Source organism: Antechinus flavipes, chromosome 5 (assembly GCF_016432865.1).
Source record: "Antechinus flavipes isolate AdamAnt ecotype Samford, QLD, Australia chromosome 5, AdamAnt_v2, whole genome shotgun sequence".
Taxonomy (NCBI): Eukaryota; Metazoa; Chordata; class Mammalia; order Dasyuromorphia; family Dasyuridae; genus Antechinus; species Antechinus flavipes.
Genome location: NC_067402.1, coordinates 119,360,660 through 119,378,517, shown reverse-complemented (window position 1 = coordinate 119,378,517; position 17,858 = coordinate 119,360,660).

Genomic DNA, 17,858 nt, shown 5'->3' with positions numbered 1-17,858 from the left:
TCTCTTGTAAAATTACAGAAAGGAATTTTTTAATCAAGTAAACAGTAGAAGAAAAATTGGGAAAAGTAATAAAAGTTATATGAGAAAATTATGAAAAAAGAGTCAGCAGCTTGGAAAAGAAAGCATAAAAATTGACTGAAGAAAATAATGACATGAAAACTAGAATTGCACACACACACACACACACACACACACACACACACACACAAACACTGAAGAAAACAAATCTTTTAAAAGTAGAATTGGAGAAGGATTTAGGGAATATGGAATAATAGGTCAGAAAATACCAAGCTTGCCAAATTTTCTCGACAGACAAAAAAAAAAAAAAAAATTGAGCCTCAAGGTGAATATAGACATGGTGAAAAACAAATAAGAGTACAGAACAGGGTTCCTTCTGGGACAATCTAAGAAGACTCAAAGAAGGATCCCAGAACCCAGGTTTAATCCATTTGAAGTGTAAAGACCTACAGGCTAGCTCTGCAGAAAATGGATTTAGGGAGCCCTGGGACTAGCTGGATTTGGAGGAAGCCTGAAACACAGGAATTTTCATGTGATAGTATAAAGAGTCTGGGGCCTGAATTCCAGAAGACTGAGGGAACTCTGCTGAAGAAAATCCAGACCCAGCCATGCTTCTGAGATGCAGTCCTGGCATCAAAACTGATGATTACAGAAGCAGTGGGACAGGGATGCTGCTGGCTGTGGGCATTTGTAAGAAGGTAAGCTTTAGGTTTGGGGTTCCAAGTCATAGGGGAGAGTTGAAGTAAAGCCAGAGGCACCATCTCCCTCCCCAGATTAGAGGTGATTTCACTAATAATTCTCATTAAAAACAAAAACAAAACAAAACAAAACGAAAAAACGCAAAAAAGAAAGAACCCAATCATAGAAATTTACTATGGAAATAGGGAAGATTTGATTTCATCTTCAGAGGACAGTGAAATAAAAAAGTCTCTTCTACCCCAAATAATAATGTTAACTAGCCACCTGCCAAGAAAGAATTGAGGAAAAAACTTTATTTCATTTATTACTAAAGCTTTGTATTTTCAAAACATATGCATAGATAATTTTCAACATTCACTCTTTTTTAATATTTTATTTTATTTTATAATAACTTTATATTGACAGAATCCATGCCAGGGTAATTTTTTTTTACAACATTATCTCTTGCACTAGCTTCTGTTCCGATTTTTCCCCTCCTTCCCTCCACCCCCTCCCCTAGATGGCAAGCAGTCCTATATATGTTAGATATCAACATTCACTCTTACAAAACCTTGTGTTCCAAATTTTTCCCTCCCTATCTTCACACCTTTTCCCTAGACAGTAACAAATTCAACATATCTTAAACATGGGCAATTTTTTCTTTTTTCTTTTTTTTTTAATTTTTAAATAACTTTTTATTGACAGAACCTATACCAGGGCAATTTTTTACAACATTATCCCTTGCACTCACTTCTGTTCCACTTTTTCCCCTCCCTCCCTCTACATCCTCCCCCAGATGGCAAGCAATCCTTTACATGTTAAATAGGTTACAATATATCCTAGATACAATATATGTGTGCAGAACAGAACAGTTCTCTTGTTGCCCAGGGAGAATTGGATTCAGAAGGTATAAATAACCCGGGAAGCAAAACAAAAATGCAATCAGTTTATATTCATTTCCCAGTGTTCTTTCTTTGGGTATAGCTGCTTCTGTCCATCCTTGATCAATTGAAACTGAATTAGCTCTCTTTATAGAATCCTCATCAGAATACATCCTCAGACAGTATCATTATTGAGGTATTAATGATTCTCCTGGTTCTGCTCCCTTCACTTAGCATCAGTTCATGTAAGTCTCACCAGTCCTCTCTGTATTCATCCTGCTGGTCATTTCTTACAGAACAATAATATTCCATAATGTTCATATACCACAATTTACCTAGCCATTCTCCAATTGATGGGCATCCATTCATTTTCCAGCTTCTAGCCACTACAAACAGGGCTGCCACAAACATTTTGGTACATACACATCCCTTTCCCTTTTTTAGTATCTCTTTGGGGTTGCAATTTTTCTATACATATTTCCACATTCATCATGCTGTGCAAGAAAAATCAGAACAAAAAGGAAAAAATGAGAAAGAAAACAAAATCCAAGCAAACAACAACAAAAAGAATAAAAATATTATGTAGTGATCCACACGCAGTTCCCACAGTCCTTTTTCTGGGTTAAGATGGCTCTCTCCATCACAAGATCATTAGCACTGGCCTGAATCACCTCGCCATTGAAAAGAGCCACATCCATCAGCACTGATCATCATACAATCTTGTTCATGTAAGTCTCGCCAGTCCTCTCTGTATTCATCCTGCTGATCGTTTCTTACAGAACAATAATATTCCATAACATTCATATACCATAAATTATTCAACCATTTTCCAACTGATGGGCATCCACTCAGTTTTCTAGCCACTACAAAAAGGGTTGCTATAAACATTCTTGCGCATACAGAACTCTTTCCCTCCTTTAAGATCTCTTTGGGATATAAGCCCAGTAGCAAACTGCAGTGTGGTGTTCTTCTTTAAAATATAATGGTTCTCTCTGGGAACAGTTTTCTTGGGGGAGGTTTTCTGGAGGCAGCCTTAATTTCGGTTCAGAGTAATAATCACTCCAAACACAGCCAGCTGATAAAATCCAAACATTTATTTCTTATCTCTTTCCTTGGGCCTGGTTAGCTTTCTTAAAGGCCTGTCTCTCTGCTTGGTTCCAAGAGATCTTGCCACTAATCTTTTGACTCTGCCAGCTTTGGCTTCTCTTTTTCCAAATATCTCCAGCCAGCACCAAGGTGAAAGTTGGAATGAATCTGACTCCACCTCCAAGAGTGGGCTTGTGGGCTTCCTCCCAGAGTGCTCTTTGTCTATCCCAGAATGCTTCTGTGTCTGTCTCAGAGTGTCTCTGGCCCTAAGAGTTTCTTGCTTATATACACTCTCTAAAGGTGTGAACACAAACATTGTTTCTATCAGTTCCACTTAGTACCTTGTTTCAAGTTCTGGCCCATAATATCTCCTTGTAAGGTCAGATCAATTATACTAAACCATGCTAAATTAGATAATTGTTGTCTCTATCAACTCTAACGAGTTAACACTTTGCAAGGATTCCAACACTGCAGGATCAAAGGGTACGCATAATTTGATAACTTTTTGAATATAGTTCCAGATGGCTGTCCAGAATGGTTGGATCCATTCATAACTCCACCAAAAATGTATTAGTGTCCCAGTTTTCCCACATCCCTTCCAACATTCATCATTTTCTTTTCCTGTCATTTTAACTAATCTGAGAGGTATGTAGTAATGCTTCAGAGTTGTCTTAATTTGCATTTCTTTGACCAATAATAATTTAGAATACCTTTTCATATGGCTAGAAATGGTTTTAATTTTTTTATCTGAAAATTACCTGTTCTTATCTTTGACCATTTATCAATTGAAGAATGGCTTGAATTCTTATAAATGAGTCAATTTTCTATATAATTTTAAAATGCAGTCTTTATCATGTAAATTTTTTCCCAGTTTATTGCTTCCCTTCTAATCTTGTCTGCATTGACTTTGTTTGTAGAAAAACTTAATATAATTAAGATAATCCGTTTTGCATTCCATAATGTACTCCAGTTCTCCACTGGTCACAAATTCCTTCTTCTTCCACAGATCCAACTATACTTTGTTCTTTTAATTTGCTCATAATATCACTCTTTATGTCTAAATCATGAACAATTTCAATTTATGGGTACATAATTACAACATAAAATGATATCATAAGCAAATTAGGAGAGCAAGGAATAATTTACATGTCAGGTCTATGGAGAAGAGAAGAATTTATGGCCAAATAAGAGGCAGAGAAGATTATGAAATGCAAAAGAGATATTTTTGATTACATTAAATTAAAAAGCTTTTACACAAACAAAACCAATGCAGCCAAGTTTGGAAGCAAAGCAGAAAGCTGGGAAATTAATTTTACAACCAATGTTTTTGACTGAAATATATAGAGAACTGAGGCAAGTTCATAAGAATACAAGTCATTTCCCAATTGATAAATCATCAAAAAATATGAAGACACAGATTTCCATTGAAGAAATTAAACCTATATATAGTTATGTGAAAAAGTGCTCTGAATCACTATTGATTTGAGAAATGCAAACTCAAGCAACTCTGAGGTATCCTTTTTTTTTTTTAATAATTTTTTATTGATAGAACGCATGCCAGGGTAATTTTTACAGCATTATCCCTTGCATTCATTTCTGTTCCGATTTTACCCCTCCCTCCCTCCACCCCTTCCCCGAGATGGCAAGAGTCCTTTACATGTTGAATGGGTTGCAGTATATCCTAGATACAATATATGTGTGCAGAACCAAACAGTTTTCTTGTTGCACAGGGAGAATTGGATTCAGAAGGTATAAATAACCCGGGAGGAAAAACATAAATGCAAGCAGTTTATATTCATTTCCAGTGTTCTTTCTCTGGGTGTAACTGCTTCTGTCCATCTTTGATCAATTAAGGCTCTCTTTATCAAAGAGGTCCACTTCCATCAGAATACATCCTCAAACAGTATCATTGTTGAGGTATATAATGATCTCCTGGTTCTGCTCATTTCACTCAGCATCAGTTCATGTAAGTCTCGCCAGTCCTCTCTGTATTCATCCTGCTGGTCGTTCCTTACCGAACAATAATATTCCATAGTGTTCATATACCACAATTTACTCAACCATTCTCCAATTGATGGACATCCTTTCATTTTCCAGCTTTTAGCCACTACAAACAGGGCTGCCACAAACATTTTGGCACATACAGGTCCCTTTCCTTTCTTTAGTATCTCTTTGGAGTATAAGCCCAGTAGAAACACTGCTGGATCAAAGGGTATGCACAGCTTGATAACTTTTTGAGCATAGTTCCAAATTGCTCTCCAGAATGGCTGGATGTGTTCACAATTCCACCAACAATGTATCAGTGTCCCTGTTTTCCCACATCCCCTCCAACATTCCCCATTATCTTTCCCTGTCATTCTAGCCAATCTGACAGGTGTGTAGTGGTATCTCAACTCTGAGGTATCCTATCAAACATGATATATGACAGAAAAGGACAATGATAATGTGGGCAAATTGGAACAGTAATACATTGTTATTGGAGTTGTGAGCTGAATGCAACCATTCTAGAAAACAATTTGAAACTATGCTCAAAGGACTATGAAACTTTGCATTTCCTTGATTCAGCAATATCAATACTAGATCTGTATCTCAAATAAATTATTTAAAAAAGAGAAAAAGAGCTACATGTATGAAAAATATTTATAACAGCATTTTTTCTGTGGTGGCAAAAAATTGGAAATTGAGTAGATGCCCATCAATTGGGGAATGGCTGAATAAGCTGTGGTATATAAATATAATAGAATATTATTGTGGTATAAGATATGATAAGCAGGTAGATTTCAGAAAAACCTAAAAGACTTTATATGAATTGATGCTGATTGAAATGAGTAGAACCATGAGAACATTATACTCAGTGATATTAATATTTTTTCCCTTTTTTTTTTTGGTGGATTTTCTGTTTTGCCCCATTTCTTCTTTCACAACTAGACTCTTGTGGAAATATGTTTAATATAATTGTGCGTATACAATCAATATAAGATTCTTTGTTGCCTTGAGGAGGGAGAAGGAAGAGGAAAACAATTTGAACTCAAAATCTTATCTCTATCAAGGTAGAAAACTAACTTTACATGTAATTGAAAAAAATGCTTCTTAAAAATTATAAACTAGAAAAAATAAAGAACAAGCAAACAAACTAACAAAATGTGCTCTCTTTTTTCAGAATCCTTGGTTAGTTGGCAATAAGGGTAATAGAAGGTTGAAGCAATAAAAACTCAGGAGGAGGAATTAGACTTCCAAGTTTTGGATGATCAATATAAAAATGAATTGGTATAATGAAGTCAACATGTTAGTGGAGCTATCAATAGATCCTTGCTTCCTATCTTCATGGCCCATATTACTTTTCCCTAAACCTTTTCCGTTAAACTTCTCTTTTCCCTTTCTTATATGCAATGTTTTCTAGCTTTCTTGTCATTCTGGTTACCTTCCTTGGGAACATCTAGTTTGTTACTGGTCCTATTAGAATGTGTCACTGAGAACTAGCCATAATAGTCAATTGATTTGACTAGTACAGAAAATGCCAGTTTGTCATCTGAATAGTATTTACTTTTGTAATGTTATTGTCTATAATTAAAATGTTCAGCAGTTTGATGTCTGCTCTTCTTAGCCAATGCTTAACTCTTTTCCACAAAAAAACAAGATGCTATATAGTTTTTGCCTCTGTTTTTAATTCAATTTGAAATTTTATTTCATAAAATAAAATCAATCGTTAGTCTCAATTAATCTTTTCATCCTACTTACCAGTTCAGAGAATGATTAGATCTGATTTAGCTGGATTTTAAAATTATTTTTGCTTTTAAGAGATAATTAAGAGACAATCTTGCCTACTTGTTTTTAACAATGATGTTCCTTGGGTATCTGCATTTTGATGGATTCCCAACCTATCTAGAATTTGGTCTTCAGTTCTGTATTTTTGGAAGCTCTATTTTAAAATTGTTTCAGCCAGAGGAGAACCTTTTCATGGTCACCTAGGTGGCACAGCAAATAAAATATTGGGGCTGGATTAGGAAAACATCTTCCTGAATTCAAATCTGGTTTCAGACACTTATTATCTGTATGACCCTGGGCAAGTGATTTGTCTGTTTGCCTCAGCTTCCTGATCTGTAAAACCAGCTTGGAAAGGAGATGGCAAAATATTCCAGTATTTTGCAAAAATCCCCAAACCCAAATGGGGTCATGAAAAGTCAGATATGACAGAAAATAACCTGACAACAACCATTCTTTTCAATGCTTAGAATACTTGTGTTCATTATCCAGGGCAACGGCTTTCAATTTGAAGGTAGCAAGGTATCTGAATTTGTTTCTTGACAAGCATGAGATCATAAATCATACAGGGGCAGACAGGTGGTACATTAGATAGAAGTCTAGAACTTGAATTCAAGTCCAAGTGCAGACACTTGTGACCTTGTGCAAAATACTTAACCTTTGTTTTCCTCAGTTTCCTCATCCACAGAAGAGGGATAATAATACCACCTACTACCCATAGCCAAGGTGAAGTTTAAATGAAATAATAATTATAAAGTGCTTAGCACAATGCTTGCACATGGTAAGTGCTATATATGTTTAAATTATGATTTATTGTTATTTTTATTATTTTACCCAGGCTCTGCCAGAATTGGAAGAGCAATTTTTCCTCTACTATTGAGTACAACTTTCTTCTTGCCAGAATATATTCATGTATGCTAAGTATTTCTCCTTTTATCATAGTAATGGATAAAGTATGACTTTTTTCCCCCTCAAGTTTATATTTTCAATATTTCTTATCAGTTGCCAAAAACTTCTATCATTACAATATAGCATCATGACAAGCAATTTATCATCAATTATGTCATTTCTTATCTTGTATTATTAACATTTGATATTAGTGTTTCCTTTGAAAGACTTTAGGGAGGCTCTCATTAGTTTAAAGAAATAACCATCATCTTATCGGCCATGTTAATAAGACTTATTTCCTGGAAAGATTTCCACAGGTGGCTCTTCTCAATCACTTTAACTGAATTCTGGGATTGCAGCCTCTCTGGATCCTGCAGTTCTCTATATGATAGCTAAAAATGTAACAGAATTGTAATCATCCTCTCTCTTTCATATTTTGTGCATAGATTATGAAGAACTCTATAGTATACCCACAGTTTTTGTCAGAGTTACCTTAATGTTTTATTAATGTTTGAGCACTATTTGGATGTGATAGTTCTTAAATAGAGGCAGCTATCTGTAAAAACCATAGATGGGAGAATATAAATTGGAATGCTATTTGTTATTATAACAATTCTTCTTTTGGAACTCGAACAAAAACTAGGTAAAAAATTGATGCAAGAGAAATTTGTCTTCAGTATCTTAACCTACCAAGCCACTGAATAACTCAGTTCTATATCTTCCCTGCCCCTGTCATGTGGTATTAATTTTATTTTCCTTTCTTCCACTCAAAACCTACGCTCAGAAAAGGTTCATATAAATTCATCATTCTCTAAATGCAAAACTGATAACATATTATGATTATTATTATTTTTGCTGAGGCAGTTGGGGTTGAGTGACTGGCCCAAGTTCACACAGCTAAGACATGTTAAGTGTCTGATTCAAATTTGAACTAGGGTCCTCCTGACTTCAGGGCTGGTGCTTTATCCATTGCCCTACCTAGCTGCCCTTAGGCCATTTATTCTTGTAGTACAGGTAAATCTGCAGACAAAAAAACTTCTGGATCTCCATCTCCTTTTCCAATCCAATTGTATTTGCTTCAAGTAAAGTTATTCCCAACTATGGCTCTTTACACATGATTGCGTTAACTAACTGGTACCCTTCTTAACATGGGTATTTCCTATCCAAGTTAAACAATTAGGGTATTTGAAGTTAACCAGTGACAAACTCCCAATAGTCCCTGCTGTCACTGCTTTCAATATTAGGGAACTGGAGGCTTTTCAACCATAAGACTTTTACTAGGCAGATTTAGTAGAAGAAATGTGTCTGAGATCTTGTTCTGGAAGACTGGTTCTAAATCCTGACCTTCACCAGTTAGTGTGTATTTATGAGTCTACTTGGCTACTTGTGGCCTAAAGCCATCTCTCCTGAGACTGTAAGTGTAAGGACTAGAATTTTCTTTTTCTGTTAATTCAAAAAAAAAAAAAAAAAAAAAAAGCAGAGATAAGTCAGACACTGGAGTCTCAAAGGCACATAAATACTAAAGGCCAGAGAAGGCAAATCAGGTGGTCACAAGCCAAGACACCCAGGAAGCTTTCCTTTCATTTACAAATGCTTGAATATTGGATAGTGTAAGAAATTTTGTTTTTCCTCTAGTAAAACACTGTCTCATATAGAAGATATGAATTATTCATAGCAGTGTCCATCCTATAGGGGCTTGGGCCCCAGCCACTCTCAGTGAATATTATTGGGAGCTGGGACACAGCCTCAGCATTCCATGGTCTGTATTAGATATTATGCAAGGCAGAAAATAAAAAAAAAAATGGATCAAAGATATAATTTAAGGTATTGAAAAGGAAAAATTTTAATACATCAAGTTTATCAATCAACATTTATTAAGTACTTACTTTGTCCCAGATACTGTGCCTACATGCTGGAAATACACAAAAGAGGCAAAAAATAGTCTTTGTGCTCCAGGAGCTTATCCAGCAGCAGATTATAAACTCCAATGGATCTGAGTACAACTTAATGATTAATTTTTTGTTTTTTAAACTGGTCTCATGTCTTAATTGGTAAAAAGGAACTCACAGGTGATCCAACGCTTTCTATCTACTTCAGATTAGCAACAGTTGTGCAACATCTATTCTTAGAGAGTTGTCTGTAGTCCAGAGAGTCAAAATTTTTCAAAAGAGTGCCAGTCTTGGAATCAGAAAGACCTAGATTCAAGTTCTACCTCTGATATCGATTGACTGGACAATAGATCCAGTAATGCTGAACAGGTTACTTATTAAATGCTTATCGATTTGAATGAACTTGATTTAATATTTCATTGTCCAAAGAATGAGTTTCTATAGTTGAAAAAAAATTGCCACCTGACAGCTAAACTTATGGGGATGATTTCTCTTCATTTAACTAGAATGGTCCCCATACAGCAGATGTATAATGTATTGCTGGCCCTATAGTTGAAACAATTAAATATTGTTAAATTAAATTAATTATTAAATTAATCAATATTTAATTCATATAATATTTTATATCAAATTATTGTTAAATAATTGAAATGCTAAAAATTAAATTAGTGAATTAAATAATAATAAAATTGAGAGAAATCAATGATTAAAAGAAATATGTAAAGATTTTTTTTTAACATATTTGTGTTTAAGGTTAGCTATCATGGGAGGGAAAGAAGGGGAAAAAGAAAATTACATGATGATTTTATTATGTAACTAAAAGAAAGGACAAGTTGTACATAATAGAGCTACAGTTTCATTTGCAAATCCCAAAATAAACCAAAACACAACCAATGGGTTATGTTCATACAGCACAACTTTTAAGAACCCCCATATTATAATGGATACTTAATGGATAAAAAATATGTTATATATTAGTAAGTAAAATTAGGTAGGCTTCAATCAGTTTCTTATATATTTATTTTCTTTGTGGATACAATAATATTGAACTTTCTGATTAAAATTGTGGTGCAATCCACAAGAGAAGTCCAAGTCTTCAGAATATGACAGCTGGAATAATCTTAACAATTATGAATGACTGAGACCACTGATACCACTGCAGATAGCTGTAGAGACAAATTCATGGCACAAAGAAGCCTAAGGCTTTTGAAATTTATATGACCCCACAAAAATGACTTCTCTCAACACCAACTTGTTGTAATTGTCCTTTATTGTAGAGAATATATAATCTGATTAATTTTTCAAAGGTCTGGGATCACAATTTTTATTTTTCTCTAAAGAAGCTTAATGGCATTTTAGGATTCATGGAATTTTCATGAGAAAGGACCTATAAAAGTTAAATGGCTAGGGGAACACAATAGACCAACTCTACAATTTTCCCCAGAGATCAGCAGACCAAAACCTTATCAGCGATAGCTATAATGGCACAATAACCCATAGGAGACTTCAATAATAACTGCATTATTTCTGAAGCAACAGAAAGGCTTCCAAGTCATGTGAGTGACCAGATGGAGGACTAGACATTTTTCTAATTCCTATAAGCTCTCAGACTTCTCTAAAACAGCAATTATGTGTCAAAGACAAAGAAACGTCAGCTATTTCTATGTTCTAAGGTATTCAGAATCCAAAGGAAATAAAAAAAAAAATTCCAAATTCTCAGTGACCCTGAGCTTGGTCAGTGCCATCTGCCTACTTTCCATTATTACTAGTAATGAGGCTACACTAGCAGATTCTAGGAACCAATACAGGGTGACAATAAAACCCATCCCTACATCCTAGTCTCCCTTCATTCTTTCCATTGCTGTGGAGCTCCCAATTCCACTCTGTGAAATAAATGTTTGCTCTGACTGACAGTCATGGAAGTCATAGACCTGCAGGAGCAAAAGGCTGATTGGGGCCAAAATCCCATAGTAGCAATACAAGCAACCTCTTGTTGCCAGAGCCTGGGCAAAAAGCATTGCAAAGCTCTGAAGAGCCAGTGCAACATCAGAGAACTGAAGAATAGATGGAGTGAGCCATCAAACAAATGGGAAGGGCTATCCAGAACTACATTAAGCTGAGGGAAATAGCCCAGAATCCCACTAGGTTCAATTTTGGTCCCGCAAAACCCACTAGGGGGAAGAGAATAGCACTGGTAGACCACAAATTAGGAAGAGGTTAAGACACTTTGAGATCCAGTCCCCAAGGAAGCACAATCAATTCAGAGAGGCAGAAACATTCTTTTTGTTTCAAGATCCAATGTACTTTTATCACCCATTGTTTCCACCTAATCATTGCCCTCATACTGTGATGGTTGTCCTCATGTGGAATTTTTTTCAAACAGTATCTATTCAGGCAACCTCTATGTTGGCATAAAAACACTTGTGGATGTAGGGGAGAAAGTCAGAAAGTGAATAGGAGAAAATCTGGAAAAACAAAAACAAAACAACACTTAGATCAGCAAAGGTCTCAGGAAGAAGAAAACAGAGGCAATAGAGACTCTGTCCTTTCTATAATGCAGGGAGAAAATGCTAACCCAAAGAATGGAACACTGCTCAAGAAAGCATCCTAGTGGCTCTGCATTAACACTTCTACCATGCAAAATGATTTCACTGATGAAGGAAAAGGAGCATTGTCTGCTTGATGGGAAATTTGCCAAATCAGAATGAAAAGAAATCCAGCTAGAAGAGAATTATTTAACTCATTTCTACTATTTCTACTATTTCTTATTACTGTTTTGAAACATAACCTCAGTCATCCTCAACTTTTCACTCTCTCATCTCCATTTTCATTCATTTGATAAATCTTGCTGATCCTACATTTCTAGCAGCTTTTCCTTCTGTCCACTTGCATGACCAATACTCTGTTCAAGACTCTATCACCTCCTTTCTGGACTACTGAAATAACCTACTAACTGGTGTCCTTATCTTCTTTCTTTCTTTTTCTTTTTTTTTGCTGAAGTAATTGGGGTTTTGATTTGAACTCAGGTCCTCTTGAATTCAGGGCTGGTGCTCTATGCACTGGGCCACCTAGCTGCCCCTCCCTCCCTATTTTCTCTTACCTCTTCAACCCATCTTCCCCAATGCTGCCAAACTGATTCCTTTTATGTCCATCTCTGATTCAGTCATAAACTCATTCAAGAATCTTCAGTGGTTCAATATGACCTCACAACAAAATGCAAACTTCTCTATCTGACCTTTAAAGATTCTATGATCTAACTATAGCTTTATTTTTCAGACTGATTTCTCTTTATTCTCCACCCCCTTTATTTACCATGTTTCATCCAAATGGTCCTTTTTGTTTTCATCTTATCTGTAACTCCCATCTCTCAATTTTGTATCTTTATACAAGCTATTTTTCATGACTACAATGTTACCCTTCCTTGGAATCCCCAGCTCCCATTAAAAGTCAACTGAAGTATCACTGGCTTAAGGTTTGATTATATCAGTTATTAGCATTCATTTCCTACCTCCTTAAAATTACTTAAGATGTACCCATTTTTTCTTTTATATTTACTTATTTGAGTACATATAATTTTCTCTAGTAGAAAGCAAGCTCTTTGAGAACAGGAATTGTTTTTGTTTTTTCCCATTATGCCAGCAAGGTCTGGGCATTTTATTAATCATAATCCCTAAGTGACTCACAATTGTTTTCTTTGTCAGTGTTCTAGGTTTGTTTGTTTATTTTGCCAATTGAGTAGCTGCTCTGTGTTTGTCAAAATGTTTAGCACATGATAGGCATTGAACAAATGCTTATTGACTTAAATTGAACTCAGAGTAAATAAAACCTTGAAGTTCTGATATTTATTTGATATTTTGATAATGTCTTTGGCAAAAAATTAAAACCTTTTGAGGTACTATCACTTTAGTGAAATCACTTTCGGTGCAACATAATCTTCCCTGAAGTCTGCTAAGAAAATGTGTGCAAAGAATGGCCAGACTTGCAGCTTGTCTGTTTCTGCCAGTAATTTCTTTTTTCTCCCCTGAAGCTAACCCTACATGTGGTTCAGTAAATGACCTCCCAATAATGAGGACATTATTTTGAATCTTGAAAGCTTTTCTGCCTATTGTTCTTCCACTGGCTTTTCATTCATGTTTAATTTACATCCACAAGTGTTTTTATGCCAACATAGAGGTTGCCTGAATAGATACTGCTTGAAAAAAATTCCACATGAGGACAACCATCACACTATGAGGGCAATGATTAGGTGGAAACAATGGGTGATAAGAGTACATTGGATCTTGAAACAAAAAGAATGTTTCTGCCTCCCTGAATTAATAAACTTTCAGTAAAGGACAGCAGTCAATCTTAGAAGAAAAGAAAGGCACACTGATTATAGGGTGTTGGTTGTTTACTTGTTTGGAGTTTTTCAAGTCTCAGCTAAACAATATCCTAACAAAAAGATTTCTATTTCAGCTGAATCTCTATCTTAAAAACATGACTGCTACTGGCTTCTGGAAACATGCAGAGATTTGTCAAAGTGTAAGCTGGCATGCCTCTCTGTGTAGCACTAATTTAAATGTAGCTCTGTTATATTTCTCTAATATCATAATTTGTCTGTCTGTTGCACACAGGATTCCCACTGGTCTAGGAACAATCTCTAAACTGACATTCCATTAGCTCCTGAATTAATAGCTTGATATTGTTCCTTCCTCCCTTCCTTGATTCTTATCCCACCAGGACCACCTGCCTCTCTAAGCATTTCACCTCTAAGTACAGTCACATAATCTTGGAATTGTTGATATTTCCAGTTAACCCAACGCCCCTTTTGTTTCCAGTAAAGACTATCTTCTTGTCCCCAGGATAGCTTACAATTTTCTCTCTCCAAAGGTAGAATTCAAAAGGAAGGAAGGAAGGAAGTGAAAAAGAAAGAAATGAAAGAAGGAAGGAAGAACAAAAGGAATAAAGAAAGGAAGGAAGAAAGGAAAGAGAGAAGAAATAAAGGAAGGAAAGAGGAAAGGAGGGAAAGAAGGAAGGACAGAAGGAATGATGGATGCAAGGAAGAAAGGAAAGAAATGAAGACAGAAACAAAAAAGAAAGGAAAGAAGAAAAGGAGGGGAGGAGATGAAAAAGGAAGGAAAAAAAGGAAGGATGAAAAGAAAATAACAAGTAGCCATTTTTTTCACGTGCTTAATCTGATGCACCATTCATAAGCAGAGGTCAATATGTTTTGTTTTAGGTAATCCCTATTCACCCTTCTCAATGGTATTCTCCAACTTTTGCCAGTAGTAATTAAGAAACTTTTCCTTTAAACTACCACCACCAACTAATCCCTTTCCTTCAAATATTTACTAAAAGCATTACTCCATTTGGGTAATTAGGTGGAATTGGTAGAGAAAGTCTGAAGTACTGGTAAGATTATAATACTCCCTGAGGTGATCAGAGAAGGACACTGATAGGGATCAGCTCAACCTTACAGTCCCACCTCTCTGGAGGTCTTGGAAAACCCCACCTTGCTGTATTGAATCAAAAAGCCAAGTTATGATGTCAAACCTAGAATTTAAATCCCCCTTATAAATATTGTCCATAGCTTATGCCATCTTTGCTAAATCCCTTTTGGGTGTTCTGCCTCATGATATCTTTCTTTTCATCCCCACTCTCCCCAATTCCCATAGTGTCTTTTTAGTTTTTATAGCAAATTAACTCTTTTAGAGTGCTAAACTCCTCTGTAGATTTAGTCTGTCAGTCAATGGCATCCTCCCACCTCATAATGTTCCCTTTCAGCTAATTAATTGTGAGTTTCTCCCAGGGAACTTGCTTTTTCCATTGTTAATCATTGAAACCCTTTTCTTTGTTATCTATATGTTCTCCCAAAGTTATTTCATATTTACTCCTCTTAGTATCTATTTTATCTTTTCATTTTGTCTGTAATCTCTTCTCATAAATAAAATACCTTTTGGCAATGAGAAAGCCATTGTGATGTCTTCATATGTGAATTGCTACCAAATCCCATCATTTGGTGTCAGATCCCAATCTCATTACCTATAGATATTGTAACACACACACAGACACAGAGGTACTCAAAAACACATAGGTTCCAGATACATGCAGGGACAGATTTCCTGTATAGATATCTCCATATAACTATAAAGATTTATGTTTGCTCTTCTCTTCTTCACACACATGTACTCTTGCCCTCAATTATATACTCTCATTTACACTCACAAAGATACAAAACAAGTACTTAATAATAGATGTAAGAACACATATAAACATTAAGGGGACAACATATTTATCTATTTATCATCTACCTAGCTATCTTTAGAGATGCAGTCCAATGAGACTGTTGTATCATATAATTCTACAATTTTTTATATATAAACAACTAGACATTTTAGATTCAATATCATTAAGAATTTGGTAGTTGCACAATATGTATATGTCAGAGATAGGATCTGAACCTTCTGACTCCCAAACCAGTTCATTATCTATTCTGCTATTCTTAAATCTCTATTAAGCTCTTAACCCCTTCAAACAAATGTGCTTGATTCTAGGAAGAGGTAAAAAGACAAATATGACAGGGACCCTACTATCAAAGGACTTTCAATATATTGTCAACTCTGGGTAACAAATAACCAGAGTCATGGAGGTTTTACAACTGTAATGGGCTGAGGCTTGAGTTGATGCACTGAGGTCCCAAGCACATGAGGCTAAATAGTAATTGGACCATACTCTATTAATATATAAGCTTGGAGAAAGAATGGCCTCCGCCCACTCTTTGTGCAAGTCCTGATGTGTTGTATAGGAAATGACGATTCTGGTGGGTGGAGGCAGGGGAGTGAAAAAGGAAGGGGAGGAGAGCTCAGACCTCTCTTGCTCTGCTTCTTGTCGCAGCTGCCCATATTGCTATCACAATCTTTCTTGCCCATATTGCTATCGCAATCTTTTTTCACCTCTTCACTTCAATAAAGACTGAAGATTTTTCCCTTAACCTGAATTCCTGACTCCGGCTGATTTTAAATACGTGGTCATTACATACAACCACTGTGATTTTCAAAAATACCAAAGAACTCACACAGGTTATAAGAAAAAAGCTTTCTTTATTGCTCTGGGAAGAGAGAAATTAGACTCATGTGTGAGGATCTCCTCTAGTAGAACACTGGAGGCAGTGGAGTTTAACCTTGATTTGTATACTTTTGACTAAATAAGTGTAGTATAGCAATAGTGATGAAGCACAACAGTAACAGTGAGGTAAGATGGCTTAATGGCAAAAAGTTCATTCATAACAGGGCTTCATATCCAGGCCTGTTGGTGCTTGCCTGAGCTTAGGAACCATCACTTCTGTGATTTAATTGCAGCAAAATTCATCCAAAGCACAAACGATTGTTGTTATGTCAAACTCAGGGCACAGTGTGCATGCTGAGTCTTAACTCTGGAAAATAGGGTGTCTAAAAAAAAGTGAGGTGGCCTTCCACTCTGAAAATGTTGAGACAAATTCAGGATTCACAAATAAATTGTGGTAAATGTCTAATAAAACAAATAACTCTAAAAAGAAAAATGTACAAAGGACATGCTTTTGGGTTTAATATGCATTATTAATATTTACTGTCATTTTCCTAAGTCTGAAAGTTAACAAAATAGCCCTGATTTGTAGAATTTGTTGATTTCTGAAATGTAGATTCTCATGCTGAAAATTAACATTGATTTCTCAACAGCTAATTGGGCTTGTTCAGCACACCTCTGAAGAGGCACATACAACAACAAAACAAAAATAGGTAAAATGGTCACTAGATAAAAGAAATACAAAATCCACCGTGATATCTGATGAATCCTCCTGGATTCTGGCATATTTGAAGCTAATTAATGAGAGTAAAGAAATTCTCTACTATCTAAGAACTAAGCTCTAAGGGTTTGTCATAGTCTATGACAAAGATTTACATGAATATAGAGCTACTTGGGGAAGCTAGATGATGCAGTGGTTAAAGTACTGAGTCTGGAGTCAGGAAGATTCATCTTGCCAAATTCAAATTGGGTATCAACACTAGCTGTGTGACTGGAGCTAGCCTCAGTTTCCCCCTCTGTAAAATGAGCTGGAGGAAGAAATGACTCTTTTGAAGAAAACTCTAAAATGGGTTCACCAAGAGTTGGACACGACTCAAAATGACTGAATATCAACAAGGGCTTTTTCCCCTCCCTCAAAAAGAGTAATCAAATATTTATTGATCATGCATGTTCTGTATACTGACCTTAATGGGTCTCCGTACCAGGATAGAAAGGGAATTGGCAGGTAGTGAGGAAAGGAATTAACTGTCTGAGGAATACAGAGTCATGTGGTGGACATGATGGTGAGAATGGGCCCGCTTCTTGACACAAAGGTGAGATGCTCATCTATGGAAAGTACCTAAGTCATGGTGCTGACAGTAAGTACCCCTATCTCATCCAAATGCTACTTTCAACACACTATTCATTAATTCAAACATATTTTCTTGCATTAATGTCTCTATTTGTATATCATATTTATGCCATATAATTTATAATCACTTTAAACATTAAGAATCATAATCTTTGTTCAAACTACCATGAGCCCGAATTACATTTATAGTGATTATTCAATGATTGTTGAAATCATGTCACTTGGATGCTCTACATTTCTTTTAATTTATGTATATGCCTAAAT